The sequence below is a fragment of the Ictidomys tridecemlineatus genome, chromosome 1, assembly GCF_052094955.1.
Source record: "Ictidomys tridecemlineatus isolate mIctTri1 chromosome 1, mIctTri1.hap1, whole genome shotgun sequence".
In the NCBI taxonomy this organism is placed as follows: Eukaryota; Metazoa; Chordata; class Mammalia; order Rodentia; family Sciuridae; genus Ictidomys; species Ictidomys tridecemlineatus.
Window position 1 is genome coordinate 221,239,987 of NC_135477.1, and position 15,312 is coordinate 221,255,298.

A 15,312-nucleotide genomic window follows, 5' to 3' on the forward strand; every position below is an offset into this window, starting at 1 on the left:
TCCTTCCCAACTTCTCCTTTAATCTCAGTGGTGCTGAGAAGAGATTTCCAAATTCTGGACAGGCTAGCGGTTTAACCAGCTCCTCGCTAAAATTTCTCCCCCATACATGGGGATGTACAGAGCAGGAGGTCAGCCAGGGGTTGGTGTGATGTGTCCAGCAAAACTGAGCTCTGCTTAGTTTCCAACCATGTGGCTCAGTAACAAAGCAGCCATGACAAGTGTTGCCAAGACCACGTTGGGAGCCAGGAGTAGATGAATTCCCGGTGTGAGTAAAGAAAACAGCAGCTGAGTTTGCTACCACTGTGATTAACGTGCAGGGTTCAGCCTGGAGATGGCTCCTCCTGGGAAACCATAATATTTGCAAAAGTGGATTCAAGGCAAACCCTGGTGGTTGTCAAGTCCAACCTCTTTCTGTCTGTTTCTCTCCTCTTCATTCCCCACTTTCTTTCCATTTTTTAAGCAGAAAATCCCCATGTTCAACTAAAAACCTAAGGCATGAATGAATATACAAAAGAAATCAAAACTCAGCTTGTCTGATTTTTTTGTGAGGACCATGGACCTATATGGCCCCTTTCAGTAGCCCTATCTCAGGACACTTTCGAAGTGTTTTTAGGGCCCCCATAGAAACTAGGTGCTGTGGTTTGGATATGGCTTGCCCCCTTTTGTGCTAGAAGGTCGGTGTTGGTGTGTGGCAGAACCCTTAAGAAATGGGGCTTCAAGAAGAGAGTTAGGCTGGGCGTGGTGGCGCATGCCTATAATCCCAGCAACTCTAGAGGCTGGGTCAGAAAGATCACAAGTTGGAACCTAACCTGGTCAACGGAGCAAGACCCTATCTCAAAATAAAATTAAAAGGACTGAGGGCTGGGGATGTGGCTCAAGCGGTAGCGCGCTCTCCTGGCATGCCTGCGGCCCGGGTTCAATCCTCAGCACCACATACAAAGATGTTGTGTCCGCCAAAAACTGAAAAATAAATATCAAAAATTCAAAAAAAAAAAAATTAAAAGGACTGGGCTGTGCTCAGTGGTGCACGCCTGTAATCCCAGGGGCTCGAGAGGCTGAGGCAGGAGGATCACAAGTTCAAAGCCAACCTCAGCAAAAGCGAGGTGCTAAGCAACTCAGTGAGACCCTGTCTCTAAAATACAAAATAGGGCTGGGGGTGTGGTTCAGTGGTTGAGTCCCCGCCCCTGAGTTCAATTGCTAGTACCAAAAAAAAAAAAAAAAGGTCTGACATGTAGATCAGTGGTAGGGCACTTGCCTAGCATGTGTGAGGCTCTTTGTTCAAGCTCCAGTACCAGAGAAACAGATAAATAAAAAGGAAGGAAGAAAGGAAAAGAGAAAGATAATTAGGTCATGGAGGCTCCACCCTCAAAAATGGATTAATGCTGTCTAACAGGAGTGAGGACAGGTCTGGTAGGAGTGGATTAGTTTCTGAAAGGGTGAGTTATTATAAAAAGAATGAGCCTGGCCCCTCCCCTGTCTCTTGCTTTTTGTCTTGCCATATGATCTGTCACTTCTGCACACACTCCTGCCATTTTGATGCCATCCATCACCAAACCCTCACCAAAACTGAGCTGATACTAGCACCAGAGCTATGAGCTAAATAAACTTATTTTCTTTATAAAGCACCCAGTTTCCAGTATTTTGTTATAGCAACAGAAAAGGACTAAGACACCAGCAATTGAAAAGATTGCCTTAATCTCTCCTCCCAACACATAGAGAGTATACGGCATTCCTCCTGATCATGCTTTCTTGTGTGCTTCTCACACAATGCCCCATCCAAGCTAATTTTATGCTTTAATATGTACCAAGAATTTATCAGAAGAACTCTTGTTGCATTTCTTTCTTAATGCTTCTGAAAGTGTCCTTTAATGGGATAACTCATGATATTCTCAAAAAAGAACATTGGCCTGAAATAATGTGTTTCATCCTATTAAGCTGAGGCTGTGGCTCAGTGGTAGAGCATATGCCTAGCTTACTCAAGGCCCTGAGTTCCATCCCAGTACCATGGGGGTGGAGAGTCGGGGGAACTAGTTCATCCTATTAGAAAAATAAAGGTGTGATCTCATTTTTTGTGATGTTTAAAAGGTAGCATTCATGGGTTCTTCTCTTTTCTCCCTTTGAACCCCTAGGTGTGGCTCTCCTCACAGATTCTGTTGCAATGGCTTTATATTTATTCAACATCTTGGATCCAATTGAACTTGAACTTGCTTCATTTTTTTTTTCAGTTGTTACACATTGTACCAGCCATTTACTTTTCCTGCCATTGACTAATAGCTACATTCTCATCTATAACTCCAAAGATCGTGGGATAGAAAACTGTGGGAAAAATTAATCTCTAAAGCAATGGAAAATTCCTAGCTGTGAGAATAACACAGCAACCTATGGTGGGAAAGGCCACTAACCAGTTTTATTACATCAGCTATAACAATAACAAAGACTTTTAAGGTGGAAATTTTCTATTTTATAGTCCTACTATTCATCTCAAAAGGAACAATGTGTTTTTAATCATTCAACTCAAAATTGGGTGGCTCATTCCTCAGCTACCCAGTTATTTTTCATTTTATTTCATTAATAGTTAGACTACACTTCCCAGTCAGGATGTTATACACGGTTAACATACAAATAGTGATGACTCATGTGTCTCCTACTCTTATTTTATTGATAAGGACCTATAGACCCCATCAATGTCCAGGGAACATCTCGCCAGGGCTTACCAAAAAGTTCAGGACCCCCATGAGCTACCACCACTGCCTTCTGCTCGGTCTCTTTTCCACAGGCAAGACTTCACTGCCTATAAGGTGCTCCAAGCCTGTCTCCCATGTCCTCAGTCATTGCTCCCTAATAGGCCTGTTGCCACTGACACCACCCTGAAACATGGGGCCTTTAAGTGGAAATGAATATTTTGGAAGTCTGAAAGTTTGCTGACCAAATGAAGAAAGCCTTTTTCCCTTTGGTGTGATATGTAACCACATAAGCAAATTAATTGAGACAGTGCTCCTTCGAATCCAGGGTCTTAAGAATATTTAAAGAAAATAATGCTTTCAGATTTTACACACAGGCCTTTCTCTTCTGGAATTCAGTCCTAGATATAGGAAGACAGGACTAGATTTTGGGGAATCCAAATTCACAACTGTGCTTCCCTCCAGAAACCTTAACAAACTTTCCTATTTAAGTCTCGTTTCCATTAGCTTAGTCCTCTCTCCCAAGCTCATTGGTTCCTCTTTAAAGTCAGGTTCTGGCAGCTCAGTCTCCCAGACAGGCACAGACATGTCTGAATGCCATTGGGTTTAGGCTTAATTAGACTAAGGCCACTGCTTCATGAAATTCTTTCTTTTCTTTTCTTTTTTTTTTTTTTTTTTTTGGTACCCAGAGGTGCTTACCCACTGGGCCACATCTCCAGCCCTTTTTTATATTTTGGTTAGAGACAGGGTCTCACTGAGTTGCTTAGGGTTTTGCTAAGTTACTGAGGCTGTCTTTGAATTTGTGACTCTCCTGCTTCAACCTCCCGAGCTACTGGAATTATAGGCATGCGCCATTGTGCCCGGCCATGACTTTCAACTCTTTCAGGCTCTTCTACCCATCAACATGAATGCTTTTTAAAAAATACAGATAACTGGTTACATCCATCATATATTCCATTAGTCATTTTCTGTTGCCTTGTGCTCATGAGCTCTTGGATAGCAAATGATTGACAGATTGATGAGATTATTATTCATATGCATTAACCATGAGTATAAAGTGCATCATTCCTAATTCTCCATGTCAGCATTCTGTTTGCCTAACATAATTTTATTCAAATTAACCTCTACTACAATGTTCAGAAATTGGAACCCTCATATATCCCTGGTGGCAATGTAAAATGGTGCAGCCACTCTGGTAATCACTTGAACAATTCCTCAAAAAGTTAAGTATAGAGTTACCATATACATGATCCATTCCATTCCTAGATATACCAAAAGAACGGAAAACATATTCACATAAAAACCTGCTACATTAGCAGCATTATACCTCATAACCCCAAAGTGAAAACAACCCAAATGGTCTTCAACTTGTTAGGTAGTAACTAGCAATGAGCAGTTAAATGCATGGCAAGGTCACAAGCATTCTTTAAATTACTTTAGAGTCTCCTTTAAGTTACTTTCAAAGTGGATGAGAAAGCAAAGGGTGGTAGTAATTTGTAGAAATAAACAGAAGCAAAGGAGCTAATGTGAAAATACAGCAAAAAAGAAGATTAATGGGACTAACTCTTGACAAGCTCCACTGAAGGTGATGTGAAGCTAGGAATTATGGCTATGGATGTCTCCATTTGTCCTTTAGTAGCGCTAGATAACCTTTAGGTGCACTAAGGTCACTTCTGACTGGTTACTGACCCCAGTGCCCACATTAACAGGGGATTGACTTGTACATAAAGACCCCCTAAATAGGATGGCCACCATGACAGTTGGAGAGGACCAACTAAGCTTGAAAACTCCACGGCCTGATGTGAAAGAGGAGTTGAACACCTTATCGGAAAAGGTGATCCCCAGTTTTCCCAGTAAACATCAAACTGGTAATAAATTTGGAGACAGTGTTGTCACATTTGTTGTTCTCTGCTTAGAGATGGACCACTCCCTCTTTCTTCGGGGGGTGGGGGGGAGGGTGATGGTAGTAGGTACTGAAGTCAGGGACACTCGACTTCTGAGTCACATCCCTAGGCTTATTTTGTATTTTATTAGAGACAGGGTCTCACTGGCTAAATTGCTGAGGCTGGAATTTGAACTCAGGATCCTCCTGCCTCAGCACGCTGGGATTACAAGCATGTGCCACCACACTCAGCCCACTTTCTCTTGAGAGTGCTCTCTGCTTGAGCCTCACTTTGCTTTTAATTTTACTTTCACTTCTAAAAAATTACTCTTGCATGGTTTTTTTTTTTTTTTTTTGTGGCTGACTTTAAATTTTCTTTTGTCAGAACACAAGAATTGAGGTTTGGTTCCCTGCTTTCCTGTGACAAACTGATAAATGGATAAACAAAATGGGATACGTCCAGACAATGGGATTCTGTTCATCCATACAAAGGAATGAAGTACTGATACATGCTACCACTTGGATGAACTTGAAAGCATTAGGCTAAGTGAAAGAAGCCAGGCACAAAAGGCCACATACAGTATAATCCCATTTTTTTTTTGGGGGGGGGGGAAATTTCCAGAATAGGCAAAACCGTAGAGTCAGAAACAGATTTGTGATTACCAGAGTCTGGGAGAAGGGAACGGGAAGTGACTGTTAATGGATTCAGAGATGGTGAAATTTTTTCTAAAATTAGATAGCAGTGATGGTCGTACAACCTATGAATACACTAAAAAACACGATGACATACTTTAGAGGGGTGAATGTTACGTTATGTGAAGTATATCTCAAAATTCTTATAGCTCTTTATTACATATTAAGTAGTCAGTACTGAAGAGTCTGCTTTTTTGTAGGAAAAATTAAATGGTTGCTGTTTTTTTTTTTTATCTATATTTGTAACAAATTGGAGCTTTCTTTTAAGAGGCAAAAATCTTTTTAAAGCCCAAGTAGGAAGAATAAAAGCTTTTTTATTCATTCATTCAGCAAATATTGAACACAGCATGGCAATACACCAGGCTCAGTGTAGACAGTGGTGACTTACACAGATGTAGTCCCTGTCTTCACAAAGAGATCGAGGCAGTTTCCACACAGTTTGCAAAGGTCTTTGCCTGGGAAAATACCAGGACACACATGAGAACACCCAACTGTGTCTTGAAGGCTCAGAGAAATCTTTCTAGAGTCTTTGACTCCTAATAGAGCCAGAGCAGAGGGAGGAGCCTTCCAGGAAGAAGGAATGGCCTGGGCAAAGACCCTGAGGTGAGAGAACATAACATGTTCTGGGAACCAAGACCGCTCAAAACAGCTCTTGAGCAAAGGCCCAGTCTAAACATCTGGCACCATGTCCAGACTACTACATTTAGGAATTTAGCACTTTTGCCAGAGTTCCAACTTGCTCGAACTCCTGCTTGAAATTTCCTCTGTGTGTCAAAATGTCCAAAGTTTCAACTCCCACAGGCTGAAGTATTAAGGACGTTTATTATTTCACGAAACAGGATGGACTCGAGGTGGGGTGGACTTCAGAGATGGTTGCTGCAGTGGCTGAATATCTTTAGAGAGCCATGGCTCGCCCTCCCCATTTAGCTTCTCAGGCAAGTTCCCCTCCAGTCCACATGATCTGGGACAGATCTTGTCTTCTTTCAGCGGGAGCCATGCACTTCTCTTTTCCGAAGTCCCTTAGGAAGCCTCCTCTGACATCTCATTGGCACAAATTCCTGACTGACCTCTGCTGAGAGAGGAAGAGTTACCTTGAGTGGGTGGAATTGGTTTTCTAATGGTGGCGTGATTGTTGCAGAGTCACCCTCCGTGGGACGACAGGGCAGACCTTCCACACAGTCGGCTGCCTTAGGCCACCCTGCTTCACTGGCACCTGCCTTGGGGCTTGTCTTCCACTTGGCATCACAAAGTAGGTCTAAGTCCAACTTCAAAGCATGGTGTATAGATGTGGTTTTTATTACAGGTTCTGTGAGAACTGGCTATCTTACTGACAATCTTCCTAAAAATTATCTTTAAACTTCTTTCTTTCCTCAAATTTCCACTCATTACCTCAGCTACCACATCTCTTCCTCTGCACCATATCTTCCTGCCCAGATCTCTTGCAGCCAGGCTGATGGTTACTTCTCTTTCCACTCCCTTTCTTTAAATCGCTCAGCTTGCATTTCACTTAGCAGGAACCTACCCCAACCTACTCCAACCTACCCCACCAAGGAACGGATTTCAGATCACCTCCTACATGCACTGCCAGAAATTCAAAAGGAGATGTTCAAGTTGACAAAAAGCCTATCTTCTGCTTATTTCAAACACTTTCAACTCAGTATGTTTATTAATCATCAATCATTATTAAAACCTATAGGACCGGGGATGTAGCTCAGTCGTGGAGCACTTGCCTAGCATGTGTAAGGTCCAGAGTTCAAACCTTGGCACCATAAGCAAACAAACAAACATGGATAAGTAAGTCACACGGTTGTTCTATAGTGAAAAATAAATTAGCTTCGATATGGTTTAATATGGTTTTTAAAATACCATAAACCAAGGACAAAGATAAATAAAGAATTGGAAAGTAGTTGTAAAATATATCATAATTTTCTTATATAAATCACTAAGAAAAAGAACATCCCAGGGTAGAAAATATGAGTTGTTAAAACTTACAAAAACCAACAAGTTAACATTTATTTTAATTTTTGGTCTATCAGGTTGGCAAAGATTAAAAACTTACTACTACTCAGTGTGGGCAAGAATACAAACCATACTGGGCACTGGGTATTAATTGGCAAAATTTTTCTAAAAGACAATCTGCATTTATTTAATATTTAAAATATATGTATTTTTTTCTTCCTTCCTTCCTTCCTTCCTTCCTTCCTTCCTTCTTCCTTCCCTTTTTTCTTTTTCTTTTTTTTTAAACTGGGGATTGAACCCAGGGGTGCTTTACCACTGAATTATACCCCTTTCCCATTAATTTTTTAATTTATTTATTTAGCTGTGCTGGTGTTGAAGCTTCATGATAGGCAAGTGCTTTACCACTGAGGTGAATCCCCATCTCCTTTTTTGTTTTATTTTGAGACAGGGTCTTGTTAGTTTGCTGAGGCTGGGTGCAAATTTGCAATTCTCCTGCCTCAGCTCTGGAGTTGATGGCATTACAAGTATGCACCACCACGATTGATTTAAAATATAAATATTTTTGGTCAAGTGATTAACACAGTTAGAAATTTATTCTAAGGCAATATTTAGACAAAGGCACAAAAAATAAGGACATATATTCATCATAGCTCTTTTTATAATGGCAAAAATTGAATGACTTTGCCATCCAGTAATACAGGGCTAATTAATGAATTTGTATCAACAAAGACTTAATACTTATGAATGCATCCCGAGAGCTTTTATCAGTGCCTATTCTATATAGGAATATTTATTGAATAAATTAACAAAAAAATATAGTAGAAAATTCTGTAACTATTAAGAATGATGATGCAGATATATGTTTATTGAAATGGGAAACTGTCTGTCACGTATTGTTAAAAGGAAAAGCAGGGCTGGGGATATAGCTCAGTTGGTAGAGTGCTTCTCTTGCATGCACAAGGCCCTGGGTTTAATCCCCACACCATGGGGGGAGGGGAGAAAGAAAGTAGGTATAAAATCACATGAATAGAATTATCTCATTTGGGGATAAAAAGCAAATGTGTGAATATTCACAGCAAAAGGTTTAGGAGGCTATATCCCAAACTATGAAGTGTGGTTCTTTCTAAATGCTGAGATAATAGGTGTATTTTGCATTTTTACTTATACTTCTAAGAAATGTCTGGGTTTGTTTTTTATAATGAGCATATATTACTCTTTTTTTCATATATTATTCTTATGATAGCATGAGAAAGAAAATAATTTTTTTTCTTTGAACAACAAGAATACTGCTCTCCAATGATGTGGGCTACCTTAAAAAAAAAAACATATGTATGAAAGTAAGCATAAACTATTTCGTGGTTTTATATGTTTTGTCAGGATAACCTGGAGATGACATAGTGTTTGTACTAGCTTGTTACCAGGAAAACCCATGTTATCAAAAACTTGTTCAAAGAAAGCCAAGTGCAATGGCACACACCTATAATCTGAACTACTCCAGAGGATGAGGCAGAAAAATTCCAAGTTTAAGACAATAGAATGAATTGGACATAACTTTCCTATGCTCATATATGTGAATACATGACCAGAGTAACTCCACATCAGTTTCAACCACAAGAATGGTATACAAATTGTAATGGCAACCCATGTATGTATGACATGTCAAAATACACCCTATTGTCATGTGTATCTAAAAACAACAAATTAAAAAAAAAAAAAGAAGAAGAAGAAGAAGAAAGAAAGAAAGAAAAATTCTCAATTTGAGGACAACCTGGGCAATTCAGTGAGACCCTGTCTCAAAATAAAAAATAAAAGTGCTAGGGCTATATCTCAGAGCGCAAGGCCTGGGTCCAACGTCCAGTATTGTAATATATATAGGCATATGTATGTATATTTATATAGCCTGAACTGAGGGTATAGCTCAGGGGAAGAGCACATGTTTAATATGTATTAAGCCCTGGATTCAATCCCCATTACCAAAAGCAATCTTTTTAAAGGCTGGCTTATTAATAGCTTAAAATTCTCTTCAAGGCATGTTATTGAATAAAAGATGGTGCATGAAAAACAACCGGTCTGTACTCTTTGACCATGTCAATGTCATTAAAGATAGAGAGACTCTAAAATATATCATGGTAAGGTTGACTAAAGTCACATGACAACAAAATGTAATGTGTCCAGCTGGTTCTGATCTTGGTATGAGGGGAAAATGCCACAAAGGAGAGTACTGGGACAACTGGAAAAATTTTTTATTTGGATAAAATTTTATTTAGATAATAGTATCATATCAATGTTAAATTTCTCGAATCTGATCATTGTATCATGGTTATATAAGAGAATATTTTTGTAATTAGGAAACAGGAAAACAAGTATTTAGAGTAAATACGTCTGCAACTTACTCTGAAATATAATAATAATAAGAGAAATTGAAATAAAATACACAGATGTATATATATATACAAGAGGGAGACTACAATTGCAAAATATTGATGATCTGGGTAAAGATATGTAGGAGTTTTACTATTTATGTAACTTTTGAAGACTTGAATTTTTTAAAATAAAAAGTTATTTTAAGAAAAGAAAAAGAAGTAAGAAAAATCTACATAGTGTATTACCTTTGGGGGGAAATGCACATACTGCCTCTGAAAGGGAACAGAGAAACTAATATAGTGAATTATACCAGTAATTGTTTCTGGGAAGAGGAATTGGTCTGAGGAAATGGGTGGGAGGAAGATATAATATGTTGTGTGTCTAATTGTACTGTTGGGTCTAAAAAATTATACATGTACATATACACGTATACACACACATATTTTAATCTAGTGCATGTATTTTCTGTTCAAAATGAGGGAAGGGATAGGGGAAGAATAAGACAAACTATTTATAAAGCAGCCACAGCCACTAACCAACAAACACGACTATATTTCCATTGCATGCATTTTAGAGTAAAGATGACTTTTCCTAAAAAAAAAAAAAAAATGTAATCATGGGGCTAGGGTTGTGGCTCAATGGTACACTTCTTGCCTAGCATGCGTGAGGCATTGGGTTCGATTCTCAGAGCCACATATAAATAAATAAAATGAAGGTTCATTGACAACTAAAAAAATTTTTTTAAATGCATATTATCTAAAAAAAAAGTAATCATTCTTTCAGGCATTCCCATGCACATTGATCAAAATCAGTATCATTTTAAAAAATGAAAAGCAAAACCAAAAAATTCCACTTCCCAGAACAAGCATTATTCATATTTTCCTATGTTTCCTAGTAGACTTTTCCCCACACAGCTCTTAAAACATAGTTGAGATCATGCTTAATATATAATTTTATGATCCACCTCTTTTTTCTTTCTTTTTTTTTTTTTGGCTTAGTATGACATCAAACATTTTCTCATGTCCTTAAAAACTCTTTTTAAAGAAAAAAAATTTTTTAGTTGTTGATAGACCTTTATTTTATTTATTTATATGTGGTGCTGAGAATCAACCTAGTGCCTCACACATGCCAGGCAAGTGCTCTACCACTGAGCCATAGCACTAGCCCCTTAAAGAAAAATCTTAATAGCTTCATGACGTACCACATATGGGGGTCTTACAGTTTATTTAACCATTCCCTACTGTTGGGTATTCAGATTTTTTGCAGTTGTTTTGTTCTTGTTTCTGTTTTTCTGAGTCAATCTTCATTGAACATAATTACTTAAAATTCTTCATCTGCATTCCTGTTTATTTTTTCGAGGCAGATTTCTAGTAGAAACGACTGGGTCACAGGGTACTAACACATTTAAAGACTCTTGAAATGTACAAATTCCTTTCTCAGAGAGATGGTTCCAGCTGCTCCTTGCGACACCGAGGGCCTTGCACAGCCTGTGGTGATGGAGCCTCACTCCGTGTGGATGGGACTAGAAGGCAGGAGAGCTGCGCTGCGTCATAGGCCCTTATTCTGCCACAACCCAGATGTCTGACTCACAAAAGCAAATTTTTTAAAACACCGATAATAATGATTTAACCACATATATGAACCTTATGTGATTTTTAAAATCACTTTCACATTTGTTCTCTTGCTTAATTGTTTTCAATCTCATAAAACAACCGGGAGGTATTATTCCCATTTGAAATATCAGAAAACTAGGCCCAAAATGATTCAGTGATTTTTTTTTTTTTTCAGAATCACAAACTGGTGCATGGCATGAAACACACAGCTTCTGGCTCATATTTCAGAATACTTTCCACTGGCTCACATGGCCGCCTCCTTTTCACCTTCCATAAAATTGTTCTGGATCTAGAGGTAGGGAGAGTCCTAATGCTTCTAACACCACTGTGCACACAGATCACTTAGGAATCTTGGGATCAGTAGGCCAGCTTAGGGCCCAAGATTCAACATTTCAAATAAGCTCCCAGGTCATACATACAATGTTGTTGGTCTGTGAACCTCAATTTTTTTTTTTTTAATGAGATCTCACTATGTTGCCCAGGTTGGCCTCGAACTAATGATCTTCTTACTGCAGTCACCAGGGTCTGTGAACCTCACCTGAAATAGAAAGGTATAAGACAGTCTCTCAGTTTCTTTTCAGCAATAATAGTCAATTTCAGTATTTTCACATAGGATTAAATTGTATAATATATAGAAGCCATTTTACTATATAGAACCCACTAAGTTCCAAAATGTGGGTAAAAGTCAGCAACTGACCACAGCCTGGATTCCATAATTTTCTGCCACAATTTCATTATTTGAAATAAGGAAGCTATAGAAACAAAGCTCCACATACCTCTAAGGACAAAGTTCTTCAAAGCGAAAGAGCAAAGGTTACAGAACCAGCCCAGTACTAAGTATGGTATTTAGCTGGGGAGGCAAGAGCTGTTCCCAGAGAAGTTAACTATGCATTCGGGGCACATGACTTAAGTAGTGGCAAGGGAGGGCATTCCAGGCGGGAGTCACAGTCTTGGGAAAGCAAAGAAAATAGGAATGAGTCAAATGTTTTAGGGACAGTGAATAGACTCATTTGGGAAGAATGCATATTTCACACATAGGGAGATAGGATTGAAAGTACAACTCCAGGCCAGATATTTGTAGCCTGAGGATACTTGGTTGAATTTAGACCTTTATCTACTAGTACACAGGCATGTGCCCGTGGACAGCTTTCACACAAAGGAGTGACATGATGAAATGCTGCTTGGAACATGAGTCTCATTTTGTTTTGTTTGTTTGTTAGTTGTAGATGGATACAATGCCTTTATTCTATTTATCTATTTTTATGTGGTGTTGAGGACTGAACCCAGGGCCTCACACGTGCTAGGCAAGTGTTCTACCACTGAGCTACAAACCCAGCCACATGGAACATGAGTTTATAGAGGGGAACAAAACTGCAGTGTTAAAAGACCATGGCCATATTAAGGTATATGATAGGAATGAAAATGAACAGGGACAGATAAGAAAGATATTGTGAATGGGAGGAAAGTAATAGATCAACTCTCTACTGGCTTCTGACACGAAACAAGTGATGGAAGAGTTCATGGTGAGTCTCTGGTTTCAAGGCTGGATGACAGGAAAATGATGGTACCATTAGCAAAAATAGAGACATTGGGAAGCATGTTGACTTAAGACAATTTCCTCTGATTAAACACCCACAACCATTGCCCCAAACAACTTTATATCCTGGCATGGTCCAGAGTACTATGGGAACAATAGCAGAAGAAACATTATTTGAGGCAACTTGACCTTAGTTTTCTGATTATTAGTGAAAATTCTACCTTTTGCCTATAAAGACAGCTGCTGGGCTCACAATTGGTTTTTCAGGAATGATGGGTGTGCAGATTTCTTCCTCCCCTTCTACCCGTCATTACAACTGTCATTGGTAACACAGCTTACTTGAAGGGAGAGGGAAATTTACATGCTGGGACCAAGGCCAAACTAAGTCCTCCACAGGGCTGAGACTGTAAGAACTGAATAGTGAATTCTGGCTTTCTGCCTACTCTCAGCACACACGTACCTTTCTAAAGGCATTCATCTCATTCTGATTACATTCTGACTTAGTGTGCTCCACTAGAACCTTCCTTGTGGGAATCTGAAATTCTTTTACAATTGAGCTCAACTCCCAAGTAGACTGGCTTCATGGCCTTAGAGAGGCCTTGATATCCTTAGAATAGCACAGTTATTTGCAGCCAAAGGCAGACCTTTGTACACCATTGGCAGCCTCTTCTCGGCAGAGCTCGTGGGAGCCTGAGAGGAAGAAGCCCAGACATGCAGGCGATTTTCTCCTCTGTGCATCAATCCACTCCATTGTCTTTTTCAGTGGTTTGACCTCACACCACAATTGTCAGGTATTTTGGAAAGTTCTGAGATATATTCATAGCTCTGGCAGTAAAGGCAGATTTTTATTTAAAATAAAGCAATAATAGAAACATTTCAAAAGGAAGGTTTTTTTGTTTTTGTTTTTTTAAGCCAAATGTCTTCACCAAGTTTCTATGGGGATAGCTCCATGATTGTCCATGTATAGATTTTTTTCTCACTTCTTATCACAGATAACAAAAATTTATGAAACATACACTTGTTCAGAGCACAATAATAGAACTGCCATTGTTCAGGGTTCAGGACAACTTGCTAATTCCCTAAGCCCAATGAAAGAGTTTGATTTTCCCCCTCTGTAATAGCCATTTGTTAATAAAGATTAACTATATTTCAATGATGCAAGTATATAGTATCATAAAGAATAATTGATAATAAGTTTCCAGCTCATACCAAATAGATGGGTCTATGAGATGAAGCCACCAAGAAAAGGGCTTCTCTAATTCTCTGTCCTCTTCTGACTTCGGGCAGAAGCAGTGTTAGGGGTGGAAGAGATGCTCCAAGCCTGAAAGGCAGATGCAGCAGCAGCATCTGGTGCAGAAGAGATGAGGAATGAATACTCAGGGCAACTCTGGTTTTGTTTTGCTAGAAAAACGTGATTTTATTTTTTCATTCTTATCAATCACTTCTCTAACCAGGAATCCTGATACAAAGAAATCAGTTCATATACATCCTCAATCACAGAATAGTCTTTGAGAATGTGCAACTGATTCAAAACAACTGATTTTTTTCTACCACAGTCACACAACAGGAAAATACTCTGAACCAAATAAATGCTCCACACTTGCATAAGAGCAAACCCACAGAAGGAAGACAAGGCTCTGGAGGAAACCAGCTGGATTTCAAGAGTTTCTTGAGATGTTTGGCAATAGTTTTTTGACTCGTATTTGTGTGTGTGTGTGTGTGTGTGTGTTATTTAGGACTGAACCCCAAGGCCTCTCACATGCTAGGCAAGCACTCTGCAACTAAGCTACATATTCATTCCTTTTTACTTTTTAATTTAATGTAATTTTATTTTATTTAAAATAGTGATGAGGATTGAACCCAGGTTTATTTTCCACTGAGCTATACCCCATACCCTTTTTATTTGGGGATGGGACCTTGCTAAGTTGTCTAGGACCTCACTAAATTGCTGAAGCTGGCCTTCAACTTGCAATCTTACTACCTCAGCCTCCTGTGTAGCTGGGATTATAGGCATGTGCCACCGCACAAGGCTATGTATTTTTCTAAAAGTTTGCTATTGTGGAACCAGCTAAATTCTTGAAATGTCACTTCATGTTGACATTCCCAATGGTGGCTAAAGTTTAGTTTATTGACTGTCCACACAAGCTGAAGTAGAGAATCTTGGGAAGCAGCTGGAGGACATGGCTCAAAAAGGCCTCTTTTGGTAGTCTGGAGCCTGTTTTAGTTCTGTTGCACTTTCAGTAAATGGGGTAAAATGAACAGAGACTAAACAATTTGTGTTGCTTCAAGTTTTATATTTATGGTTTGGGATAGTGTCCTAAATCTTTCAAAACATGGAATTTATTAAGGTTTACAGAGGTAAAATATCATGGAAAGGGGCTGGAGTTGTGACTCAGTGGTATAGCACTTGCCTGGCATGTGTGAGGCCCTGGGTTCAATCCTCAGCACTGCATATAAATAAATAAGTTAAATAAAAGATCCAGTTACAACTAAAACATATTTTTAAAAAATCATTGAAAGCTATTATAGCTTTTTACACTTGTTCATAAAGTTATATTCGTTGGCATCAAATCTCAACTATTT

The 15,312-nt window shown here is 39.0% G+C and overlaps 1 long non-coding RNA gene across 2 annotated transcripts in view; it reads right to left on the reverse strand.

The window, feature by feature from the left end:
* Positions 1-5,550: 5,550 nt before the first annotated feature.
* The window catches only part of LOC120885509 (uncharacterized), a 45,610-nt gene continuing 35,848 nt past the window's right edge, over positions 5,551-15,312 (reverse strand). Inside the window, exons 3-4 of one of the 2 annotated variants that reach the window (XR_005728174.2) lie at positions 13,939-14,076; positions 5,551-11,730 (exon numbers count right to left, since the gene is read on the reverse strand). This is a non-coding gene — a long non-coding RNA (uncharacterized LOC120885509). The remainder of the gene's footprint in view (positions 11,731-13,938; positions 14,077-15,312) is intronic. The other variant, XR_013423603.1, reaches the window with a different exon arrangement.